This window comes from Bombina bombina, chromosome 3 (genome assembly GCF_027579735.1).
Source record: "Bombina bombina isolate aBomBom1 chromosome 3, aBomBom1.pri, whole genome shotgun sequence".
NCBI lineage: Eukaryota > Metazoa > Chordata > Amphibia > Anura > Bombinatoridae > Bombina > Bombina bombina.
The window spans coordinates 218,505,937-218,519,568 of NC_069501.1; the positions used below are offsets into that span (position 1 = coordinate 218,505,937).

Below are 13,632 nucleotides of genomic sequence, written 5' to 3' on the forward strand. Positions count from 1 at the left end.
GTCTCCTGGTACCAGATACTAACCAGGAAATGTTGGGAGATATATACCTAACACTTTATCATTTAAAATGTGTGTGTTTTTTTATTTTTATAAATGTCTTGTAATCATATATAACATTCTGCAGGGAAAGCATTGACGTTGCAATATTTGCTAAATAACTGCAAGTTGCTCACAAAAGTTATTGGTGCTACAAAATCCTTTCCACCAAAGTGATTTAATTTGGTGCAAAAATAAGAATAGTAAAGTAACTCAGCACAGGTAGTAAAAAAAGAAAGAAAGAAAATAAATAAATAAATCATATGCCAGATGGAAACATATTAAGGAATCAGGATGTAGACTGTCTAGGATGTAATATAGATGTACAATATTTAGACTTAAGAAAACTCTTAATAACAAACTATACAAGCTATTTGCAATTTATTAAAAAGGCTCAGATTCCATAGATATATAGGGGCATATGTATCAGGCTCCGTATGGAGCTTGATGCCCCGGGCTCGCCAGAAACAGCAGTTATGAAGCAGCGGTCACAAAGACCGCTGCTCCATAACCTGTCCGCCTGCTCTGAGCAGGCGGACAGACATCGCCAGAAATCAACCCGATCGAGTATGATCGGGTTGATTGACACCCCCTTGCTGGCGGCCGATTGGCCGTGAGTCTGCAGGGGACGGCGTTGCACCAGCAGCTCTTGTGAGCTGCTGGTGCAATGCTGAATACGGCGAGCGTATTGCTCGCCGTATTCAGAGATGTCTGTTGGACCTGATCCGCACTGTCGGATCAGGTCCGACAGACATTGATAACTAGAGGCCATAGTGTTTCTCAGTCACACAATTGCACAATCCTCAAATAAGTACATAACACAGATTTAGGGCTGAGTAAAAGATCGATAAATTGCTTATGGTACTTTAACTTGAGCATAAGCTATTATAAGACATTTAGTGGCACATATTGTATATTATTGCCTATAGTTACATTTAAAGGGACAGTTTAATGCAAAAAAATTACATGCTTTAATGTCAGAGCATTACTCAACCTAAATAACTACTTATTTAACTCCCACAACGGGGTTAAACATATAAACGTGAAGTTCAGGAGCACTAAGCAAAAAATATGTTCATTTATTTCAAGGGCCATAAACTGTTACCCCCAATTAACTGACAAACTTTTGTAGTTATTAAGGGTCAAAAATCCAAACAATGTCATGCTCTTATGAATTACAGCATATTATTTATTACATCAGAATGCACAGTAATTTACATGTAATCTCATTGTATAATACTAATAACACCCTTGGTGTGTCAATAAATTATACATCATATCTGTCAAGGATGTCACAAAGCAAAAAAAAGAAAACTAGGGACTAATGCTTCAAAGGGATATAAAAGAACAATAACAAAATCCTTAATTATTGCTCTTTTATGCCCCTTAAAGGGACAGTCAACACCAGATTTTTGTTGTTTTAAAAGATAGATAATCCCTTAATTACCAATCCCCCAGTTTTGCACAACCAATACAGTTATAACTATAAACGTTTTACCTCTGCCCTCTTATTTTAGTTTTTTTGACAGACTTGCATTTTAGCCAATCAGAGCTGTCTTAATAGTAAATTCACGAGCATGAGCTCAATATTATTTATACGAAACACGTGAACTAATGCCCTCTAGTGGTGAAAAACTATCAAAATACATTTAGATTAGAGGCGGCCTTCAAGGTATGAGAAATTAGCATATGAACCTCCTAGGTTTAGCTTTCAACTAAGAATACCAAGAGAACAAAGCAAAATTGGTGATAAAAGTAAATTGGAAAGTTGTTTAAAATGACATGCCCTATCTGAATCAGTAAAGTTTTTTTGGGACTTGACTGTCCCTTTAAAAATATACAGTAATGTAAATTGAATCCTAGAAAACCAATTCTAGCAACAGGTTTTCCATTAAAGTGCTACATTTAGCCACCAATCAGCAAATGCTACCCAGGTGTTGAACCAAACATAGGCTGGCTCCTAAAGCTTACATTCCGGCTTTTCAAATAAAGATACCAGGAGGACGAAGAAAAATTGATCATAGGAGTAAATGAGAAAGTTGCTTAAAATTGCATGCTCTATCTGAATCATGAAAGAACAAAATGTGGGTTTCATATCCCTTTAACTCAGCAGACAAACTATAAAATATATAGGGACATAAACACCCAAATTTATATTTCATGATTCAGATAGAACATGCAATTAGAAACAACTTCCCATTTTACTTCTGTTAGCCAATTTGCTTCATTATATTGATAACCTTTGCTAAAAAAAGCATACCTAGGTAGCCATAGCTACTGGAAACTAGCTGCTGATTGGTGGCTGCACATATATGCCTCTTATCATTAGCTTACTGGTGTGTTTAGCTAGCAACCAGTAGTGCATTGCTGCTCCTTCAATAAAGGATACCAAGAGAATGCAGTACAATTGATAATAGAAGTAAATTGGAAAGTTGTTTCAAATTGTATGCTCTATCTGAATCATTAAATGGGTTTCATGTCCCTTTAACTTTAGCCTATCCTTCAGTTAGTCAGTCTACTGATGGAGAAACATTTAATGTGCTTATTAGACATGTGCGATTCTTTTCGGATGGATTCGGAAATTCGGAAAATTCGGTAAATTCGGAGATTCGGATCGATTTGAATTTCCGAATTAAAATACTGCCGAATCTACCGAATGAATCCGAATTAGCTGCCGAATCTACCGAATAAATCCAAATTAGCTCGGTAAATTCGTCATTCCCCCATAGGAAACAATGGGGCAGTTTTCGGCTGAAAAAAACCTAACACCTGCAAAAAAGCAGCATTCAGCTCTTAACGCAGCCCCATTGTTTCCTATGGGGAAACACTAAGTCAACACCTAACACCCTAACATGAACCCCGAGTCTAAACACCCCTAATCTAACACTTATTATAAGTTATTAACCCCTAATCTGCCACCCCCGCTATTGCTGACACCTGCATTATACTATTAACCCCTAATCTGCAGCTCCAGACACCGCCGCCACCTACATTATCCCTATGAACCCCTAATCTGCTGCCCCCAACATCGCCGACACCTACATTATATTTATTAACCCCTAATCTGCCCCCCCAACTTCGCTGCAACCTTACTACAAGTATTAACTCCTAATCTGCCGACCGGACCTCGCCGCCACTATAATAAATGTATTAACTCCTAAACCGCTGCACTCCCGCCTCGCAAACACTATAATAAATTTTATTAACCCCTAATCTGCCCCCCCCAACGTCGCCGCAACCTAACTACAAGCATTAACCCCTAATCTGCCGACCACACACTGCCGCCACCTACATTATAGCTATGAACCCCTAATCTGCTGTCCCTAACATCGCCGACACCTATATTATATTTATTAACCCCTAATCTGCCCCCCCCAAAATCGCCGAAACCTAAATACAAGTATTAACCCCTAATCTGCTGACCGGACATTGCCGCCACTATAATAAATGTATTAACCCCTAAACCGTCGCACTCCCGCCTCGCAAACACTATAATAACTATTTAATAGCTACCTAGTTAAAATAATTACAAAATTACCTGTAAAATAAATCCTAACCTAAGTTACAATTAAACCTAACACTACACTATCATTAAATAAATTAAATAAATTAACTACAAGTACCTACAATTAAATACAATTAAATAAACTAAACTACAAAAAAAAACACTAAATTACAAAAAATAAAAAAATATTACAAGAATTTTAAACTAATTACACCTAATCGAAGCCCCCTAATAAAATAAAATAAAAACAAAATAATAAAAGTCCCTACCCTATTCTACATTACAAAGTAATCAGCTCTTTTACCAGCCCTTAAAAGGGCTTTTTGTGGGGCATGCCCCAAAGTAATCAGCTCTTTTGCCTGTAAAAAAAAATACAACCCCCCAACATTAAAACCCACCACCCACATACGCCTACTCTAACCCACCCAAACCCCCCTTAAATAAACCTAACACTACCCCCTGAAGATCTCCCTACCTTGAGTCGTCTTCACCCAGCCGGGCCGAAGTCTTCATCCGATGGGGCAGAAGAGGACATCCAGACCGGCAGAAGTCTTCATCCAAGCGGGGCAAGAAGAGGTCTTCCATCTATCAGAAGTCTTCATCCAGGCGGCATCTTCTATCTTCATCTATCCAATCAGCCAATCAGATTGACCTTGCATTCTATTGGCTGATCGGAAAAGCCAATAGAATGCGAGGTCAATCTGATTGGCTGATTGGATCAGCCAATTGGATTGAACTTCAATCTGATTGGCTGATTGAATCAGCCAATCAGATTTTTCCTACCTTAATTCCGATTGGCTGATAGAATCCTATCAGCCAATCGGAATTCAAGGGACGCCATCTTGGATGAAGTCACTTAAAGGTACAGTTATTTAGTCGTCGGATCAAGAAAGAAGAGGATGCTCCGCGTCGGATGTCTTCAGGATGCTGCTGCTCCGCTCCGGATGGATGAAGATAGAAGATTCCGCCTGGATGAAGACTTCTGATGGATGGAAGACCTCTTCTTGCCCCACTTGGATGAAGACTTCTGCCGGTCTGGATGTCCTCTTCTGCCCCATCGGATGAAGACTTCAGCCCGGCTGGGTGAAGACGACTCAAGGTAGGGAGATCTTCAGGGGGGTAGTGTTAGGTTTATTTAAGGGGGGTTTGGGTGGTTTAGAGTAGGGGTATGTGGGTGGTGTGTTTTAATGTTGGGGGGGTTGTATTTTTTTTTTACAGGCAAAAGAGCTGATTACTTGGGGCATGCCCCGCAAAAAGCCCTTTTAAGAGCTGGTAAAAGAGCTGATTACTTTGTAATGTAGAATAGAGTAAGGACTTTTTTTTTTTTTTTTTTTCTTAGGGGGCTTAGATTAGGTGTAATTAGTTTAAAATTCTTGTAATATTTTTTTATTTTTTGTAATTTAGTGTTTGTTTTTGTATTTTAGTTTAGTTTATTTAATTGTATTTAATTGTAGGTACTTGTAGTTAATTTATTTAATTTTTTTATTGATAGTGTAGTGTTAGGTTTAATTGTAACTTAGGTTAGGATTTTTTTTACAGTGTAATTTTGTAATTATTTTAACTAGGTAGCTATTAAATAGTTATTAACTATTTAATAGCTATTGTACCTAGTTAAAATAAATACAAAGTTGCCTGTAAAATAAATATAAATCCTAAAATAGCTACAATGTAACTATTAGTTATATTGTAGCTATATTAGGGTTTATTTTACATGTAAGTATTTAGTTTTAAATAGGATTAATTTATTTAATGAATTTAATGATAGTGTAGTGTTAGGTGTTAGTGTAACTTAGGTTAGGTTTTATTTTACAAGTAAATTTGTATTTATTTTAGCTAGGTAGTTATTAAATAGTTAATAACTATTTAATAACTATTGTACCTAGTTAAAATAAATACAAAGTTGCCTGTAAGATAAATATAAATCCTAAAATAGCTACAATGTAACTATTAGTGATATTGTAGCTATATTAGGGTTTATTTTATAGGTAAATATTTAGTTTTAAATAGGATTAATTTATTGAATTATAGTAATATTATTTCGTTTTATTTAAATTATATTTAACTTAGGGGGGTGTTAGGGTTAGACTTAGGTTTAGGGGTTAATAACTTTATTATAGTAGCGGGGACGTTGCGGGCGGGCGGGAGATTAGGGGTTAATAATCGTAGGTAGGTGGCGGCGATGTTAGGGAGGGCAGATTAGGGGTTAATAAAATGTATTATAGTGTTTGCGAGGCGGGAGTGCGGCGGTTTCGGGGTTAATACATTTATTATAGTGGTGGTTGTAGTTAGGTTGCGGCGACGTTGGGAGGGGGCAGATTAGGGGTTAATAAATATAATATAGGTGTCGGCGATGTTAGGGGCAGCAGATTAGGGGTTCATAGGTATAATGTAGGTGGCGGCGGTGTCCGGTCGGCAGATTAGGGGTTAAATAATTTTATTATAGTGTTTGTGATGTGGGGGGCCTCGGTTTAGGGGTTCATAGGTAGTTTATGGGTGTTAGTGTACTTTGTAGCACTGTAGTTAAGAGCTTTATATTCCGGCGTTAGCCCATAAAGCTCTTAACTACTGACTTTATTCGGTAGATTTGGATGGCCGTGTATTACACTAGTATTGTACAGTATATTAGGTTATATCACTCTGCTATGGGTTACACCTAATATACAGTACATAATACTAGTCTAATACACAGCATATCCCACCTAACACATAACGAATTTCCGAATTTCGGAACCCAACCGAACCGAACTCAGCCGAATTTATTCGAATCCGAATAAATCCGAAACGAATTAATTCAAATTTTGCCGAATTCGAATCGATCCGAACCGAAATTCGAAAAAATCCGAATCAATACGAAACGAAACAAATTTTTCGATCATGCACATATCTAGTCTTATCAATGGCCCATCCTCACTATACAATATAACCCATACACAGATGACCAACAGTGTCCCAAATATAAATTCCTCACAAAATAATTCCTTAAAGGGACATTAAACTTAAAAAATAATGTTATATAATGCTGCACATAGTGCAGCATTATATAGCATTATCTTAGCGGCAGGTGGCAAAAAGAAAAGCATTGCGAGATATTTTATATCAAACTTGAATTTAGCAGCTTTGCTTGTTGTATACGTGTGCTGCACATCATTTAAAAATGGTGGATCACTGGCATAAAACATGTAACTAGTGGGTGCCTACACTAAGATATATGGAGCAAAATGCCGGGAGACATTTACCCCCGCTTGTGTATATATATATATATATATATATATATATATACACAGTATATGTATTATATATATATATATATATATATATATATTCATAATCGGGATGGAAAAATAAAAGTCAGAGGAAATGTCAAGCCCTGTACATATTAATTAGCAATGTATACATCATTAAGTATCACTCCCATATACACACCAGTATGGCATTATATATATGTCACAATCTTTGTCCACATTTGTCAGAATGTGTTTCCTTAAAGGGACATTATTCTCAAAATGTAATTCCCCATAAAGTGCTAGATTTCAAGTTGAGCGCAAAATTGTACATGCAATTGTGTGCTGGTATTATACGTCCAGCGCAATGTGAACACGAGCTTGCGTTTGCATAACATGGAAGCTTTGTGCTCATTAGAGCGTGCTTCCATAGGCTTCAATAGGAGACACGGCATGTGAAACTTTCACAGTGAAGGGGGTAAGTCACAGAGCGATGGGCAGCAAATGTTAAATATATGTATATGAATATATACTTATATGTTTATGTGGTTATATGTGTATATACACATATTAACACATAAATATATATGTATATAAGCATATACTGTACATATATATTTTACAGGGAACACACAGTCCTCTGGACCACAATGTAAAGGCACTTTTCAATGCTTTTTTTTTTAACACCCCACACCCGCTCACTTTAACCCCTAAAAACTGCTTCATGCAGTTTTTTACATTAAAAAAGCTAAAAAAAAATAAACTAAAAAAACTACACTACACTAAAATATGGGGGCAATTGGGGCACGTTTTGAAATTTAACCAGAGATCTGATCTCTGGTTAATTTTCGGCAAACGGGAGAATTTGCCTATTTACAGGCACGCAATATATCAGCTCTCTACTTGTAATCTAGCCCAAAATGTTTAATCAAAAAAGGTGCGTTTTCCCCTGCCCACAAAGAGCCTGGAATGCATACCACAGAATTCACACATCCTACATAATAACTAGTTTATATGTACAATAACTTTTTATTTTTGTTTCTAATTGGCCACACAGGGGAGGTAAGGGGTATGACCCAGAACAACAAAACAAGGCAAATCTTGCTATTAAAATGTATCTTTTGTATTAAGATAATTTGCAATGTAGTGCTTCATTGTTGATATAATATCTTTACATAAAAATAACTTTAATGTCCCTTTAATTATCTCCAGGGAGAAGACGTGACCCCCTAAGTAGCCTCCTACTTAATCTGGTGTTTAAGGAAAAAAATAACTCATCCAGCAACGGAGAGCAGAGTGGTCTGATATGTCTTTTTGTCTCTGCAGAAATGAAGAAGATTAGACATACAGATATTTTCCTCAGAGAAGAAACTCCCTCCTAACTAGAAAAGTATAATAGAATGTATGTGTTGTTGTTTTTTATGGGTAAAACATATTATAAATAGTGCATGATCTACCTTCACTTCTTTTCTACCCTAAACCATATAATTCAATATTGTTTTGTGATTTAAATTCACTACGTTTTCTAAATTCAATAAGCTTAGTGAATTGGCTACATAAGATAACAAAGAAATCAGAGAATTGTCTTACAGTTGTCTCAGTTCTTAAAGGGACACTGAACCCAAAAATTTTCTTTTGTGATTCAGATAGAGCATGCAATTTTAAGCAACTTTCTAATTTACTCCTATTATAAATTTTTCTTCATTCTCTTGCTATCTTTATATGAAAAAGAAGGCATCTAAGCTTTTTTCTTGGTTCAGCACTCTGGACAGCAGTTTTTGATTGGTGGATGAATTTATTCACCAATCAGCAAGGACAACCTAGGTTGTTCACCAAAAATGGGCCGGCATCTAAACTTACATTCTTGCATTTCAAATAAAGATACCAAGAGAATAAAGAACATTTGATAATAGGAGTAAATTAGAAAGTTGCTTAAAATGTCATGCTCTATCTGAATCACAAAAGAAAAAAATTGGGTTCAGTGTCCCTTTAATGAATATAAAGCAGATAGCATTTGTCCATTTTCACTGTTTGATCTGGTGTGAAAACCAATCAAAAAGCTACAGAATTTTAAATCCAGCTAGATATTTGGTACCACTTCTGATGAAACATCATTCCGTGCTTCAGGGACAATTTCAGTAAAGTAGCATATTTCATGGCTTCTACATCTCATTAATGTTACACATCAGAATGCTACACCAGATTAATTTCAAATGTATTGATTGGCTGCCAGATACTGCTGCACATTGAATTCCAATCTAGAAATCAAAATGTTCTTGTTTTGTATTAAACCAGAGTAATGCAGATTTAATAAATGTTTTCTAAATGGCAAGCGTGTTACTTATTAAATAATAATAATAATAAAAAAAAACATGCAATAAAAAAGAATGCAGGTCAATTCATGGCTTTAAAAGTAAGTAGCATTCTGACTTGTCTATAATAATCTAATGTTTAGAAAGCTGGTCATTATCAGATTAATTTTGACTTTAGACTCAAATAAAATCCAGATTTTTAATAACAACCTTGACAGCATCAAATATGAAGTTGTACCATAGCGGAATATTTATATCTAGAATGTATAAGAGAGTATGTGTGTGTATATGTGCGTGTGTGTTTGTGTATATGCGTGTGTGTTTGTTTATGTGTATATGTATATGTGTGTGTGTGCCTATATGCGCTTGTGTGTGTGTTTGTATGTGTGTTTGTATGCTTGTATTTATGTGTGTGTGTATGTAACTTTGTGTGTGTATATGTGTGTGTGTATATTTGTGTGTATATGTGTGTGCATATTTGTTTGTGTGTGTGTATATGTGTGTATGTGTGTATATGTGTGTGCATGTGTATGTTTGTGTATATGTGTATGTGTCTGTGTGTGCGTGTATATATGAGTTTGTGTATGTGTGTGTATATATGAGTTTGTGTGTATATATGAGTTTGTGTATGTGTATATGTGTTTGTGTGTGTATATATGAGTTTGTGTATGTATGTGCAAGTATATATGAGTTTGTGTCTGTGAGTGTGTATGCTTGTGTATGTGTGCGTGTATATGTGTTTGTGTGTGTATATATGAGTTTGTGTGTGTATGTTTGTGTATATATGAGTTTGTGCATGTGAGTGTGTGTGCTTGTGTGTATGTTTGTGTATTTGAGTGTGTGTGTTTGTGTATATGTCTGTATATGTGTTTGTGTGTATATATATGAGTTTGTGTATGTGAGTGTGTGTGTTTGTGTATATGTGCTTGTGTGTATATGTGTTTGTGTGTGTATGTATATGAGTTTGTGTATGTATGTGTAAGTATATATGAGTTTGTGTATGTGAGTGTGTATGTTTGTGTATGCGTGTGTATATGTGTGTGTATATATGAGTTTGTGTGTGTATATATGAGTTTGTGTATGTGAGTGTGTATGTTTGTGTATGTGTGTGTGTATATATGTGTGTATATATGAGTTTGTGTATGTGAGTATGTGTGTTTGTGTATGTGTGTGTATGTGTGAGTTTGTGTATGTGAGTGTGTATGTTTGTGTATGTGTGTATATATGAGTTTGTGTATGTGAGTGTGTGTATATAGGAGTTTGTGTATATGAGTTTGTGTGTGTGTATGTGTCAGGGAAAAAAGTGCTTGGGTGTATGAGAGAGTAAGACTGAGAGAAAGGTCCTGATGATCAAAAATTCGCTGGCAATGTAGGTGTCACATACAGAACTCAGCATAAAGAGATAAACAACTCTCAAGAAAAAAATTGCCTTTTTAAACGTTTTTTGAGGGACCTTGCGGTACTGATGAGACGTATTAGATCATCTCGCCAGAGAGGAGAGGTTTAAATCACCAGGCCCAAAGTGAGAGAATGAGAGATAGAAAATAAACTCTCAGAACTTAATTATTTTTTTAATAAAAACTTTCTTATCCACTACACTGTGTTCTTTGGAAATAATCCAGGCTGAAAACATCCAGCAACAGAGTCTGGGAATATTTAAGAACAAAATATGTAATGAAATCATAAAGTAAATTACTTCCAAAAAAGATTTTGTTTTTTAATCAAGGTTCTGTGGTACATAAAACAATACACAAAGCTTGAAAATATATGGATTACACGAAAACCTCCACTGTGTACATCTGCTCAGCAGTTTAGAAAGTATAAGGACAGATGTGAAATGCTCAGCTTCTACTGCCTAATATTTATTGAAAAATATCCTTTACTTAACTGTTATGAAAGGAAAATAAATGTATTACAAATACAAGGTGTCAAAAAAGGAGCACAGTAAATTCATCACCTACTATATGGAGAGCTGAAACCTTAAAGCTACTGGGCTTGATTTTGAAGCAAACACGTTTTGTGACTGGAACTTGCATATTATGGTTTGGGCAAAACATACTGAATTTTAATTTTCACATCCATATACAAACATTGCCAGGACTCAATTTAATGAATATGGTTATTTAAATAAAAAATGCTTTTGACACGTTTCCCACAATACAGTGTAATTTAAGTCTGTGTCCAAGATCACATTTTGCAGTACTAAATTAATGTAGTTGAATCATTTCTGATTATAGTTTTTATCACATGAGAAAACACTAACATAAATAAACTATTATCTTGTATGCATTTTTATTTTAGCTCTTGATTTAGTTCCTGATATGTTAATATTTCTCTGTATCTCTTTTGATAATAGAGGAGATGTATAAAGTATGTGTTCCATTGTTACAATTAATATTTCATTTGTGAAATTATTCCATTTTTAGAGAACCCTTAGTTGTTCTAGTTACTTTTTGATATATGAATATAAATGTGGGGTAACAGAATAGGACATAGAAATCAAGAGAAAATGTTTAATATATCATGGCAGGTCAAGTAAAAGGCTACAAAAATCCCATAAACTTGTAAGTACAAATACAATGATCATGTTTACAGGGTACACCATGAACTGTAGCATAAACCCATTCTTAAAATACCTTTGTTAGCAATAGATCTTCAGGATTGTTTTTATTAAAAAAGTCAAACATTTCAGATGTTACCTACAAAGGATTTTCACATTCTGGCTACTACTTGCAAATGAGTGACCAAAATAAATATATATCTGTATACTGTAGTACATGAAATATGATTATGTAGTTTCCTCATTCATGTATTATAATAACTATATAATAACAATAACCAAATAAAGTTACATTGTAATGTTAGAGAAGGAAAATATGTTTAAAATACACATAGAAAAAAAGTTTTCCTTACTTAAAGCCTGATTAAATACAGTGTATGAACACATAGCTATAGTAATAAAAAACCCCAGTTACAAGTAGAACAATATACAATAAAACTAAACATACATTATTATGCATACAATTAATATTATCCTATCAGTGTTTAGCTTACCTGTCAAATACAAGAGACTGTAATTCCTAGAGGTATCAAAGTTGTTTGTTGGGATACCAGACCTTCTCCACACCTGCCTGCTGAGATCTCAGCTGTTCAGTGCAGGGTTCAGCATCCTGTTCAGCTTTTGTACAGCAATCCCCCTCACATGGTCTGATTATAGATAAATGTACTGCCAAAGGGCTCTTTAAGACATCTTTGCGTCACTTTCATACAAGTAAACTTGTCTCTCTAATGGAGCAGCGGCTCTTGAGCGCCCTCTAGACGTAACAGGTAGAATGACACTAAATGGGTCGAGAGTAGATTACACAGCTAGGGATACCAGCAAATTATGCATTGTAACCATTAAAGTACCGAGTAGTATTATGATATACTGAATAATTCAATCTGAAAATTTAAGCAAGAGTAGGCTTTATTCTTTGAGTAAAAACATGCGTTTTCCACACACATGTTTTATGTATGCATGTATTTAATTTAATAATGTCTTAGCTAGCTGCAAGTGAAATATTGCAATGTGTCTTCAAGTCTGTACCTTAACTACAGTGATTAAATGTATCTGGCTGTAGTATAGTGTTGAATTACATATTACAAAGGATAGGACTAATCAATATTGGCACTGGACCCCCAGTAAGATGGCTGGGTAGAGAACTGGATGTACAAAAATGGGTCTGGGAAATTCCAAAATGCTGGCAATTTTGTGGCTGAGTGCCAAAATAACAACTGATTTTGCTTAAGCACCAGCCTAGAACTGTTCCTGGTTAATTTTTAGTTTTCAAGATTATGATGCACATCTTCAAAGGGACACTAAACCCAAATTTTTTCTTTCGTCATTCAGATAGAGCATTCAATTTTAAGCAACTTTCTAATTTACTTCTATTGTCAAATTTTCTTCATTCTCTTGGTATCTTTATTTGAAATGCATGAATGTAAGTTTAGATGCCGGCCCATTTTTGGTGAACAACCCGGGTTGTCTTTGCTGATTGGTGGATAAATTCATCCACCAATAAAAAAGTGCTGTCCAGAGTACTGAACCTAAAAAAAGTAGATGCTTCCTTTTTCAAATAAAGATAGCAAGAGAACGAAGACAAATTGATAATAGGAGTAAATTAGAAAGTTGCTTAAAATTGCAGGCTCTATCTGAATCACGAAAGAAAAAATTTGGGTTCAGTTTGGGTTCAGTGTCCCTTTAAAGAGGCTAGTTTCTTGGTTAGCAATTAGATATTCAAGTCTCCAACAGGACCAGAAGCTCCTTATCTGACAGTCTATACAATACACTCTCAGTCCATATTATCTTACATTATATGTTAGGAACACTTGACTGCCCAGTGAAAAGCTAATCACAAACGGTACTAAAAGTATAGAGTCTTCTGCCACTGTCTTTAACCCCTGCTAATAAATTAAACATATAAGGTCCCTATGCTGGCATGTATAGACATCACACAAATGTGTGGGGTATTTTTGTTTAGCATTATATGGTAATGAAAAGTGTCTCTATATACAGAAA

The 13,632-nt window shown here is 35.2% G+C and overlaps 1 protein-coding gene across 1 annotated transcript in view; it reads right to left on the reverse strand.

Moving 5' to 3' along the window:
* Window positions 1-12,206, reverse strand: part of SLC6A4 (solute carrier family 6 member 4) — a 236,591-nt gene extending 224,385 nt beyond the window's left edge. Inside the window, exon 1 of the mRNA XM_053706143.1 lies at window positions 12,129-12,206. The gene's annotated coding sequence lies outside the window, so the exon portion shown is untranslated. The remainder of the gene's footprint in view (window positions 1-12,128) is intronic.
* Between the last annotated feature and the right edge of the window lie 1,426 nt (window positions 12,207-13,632).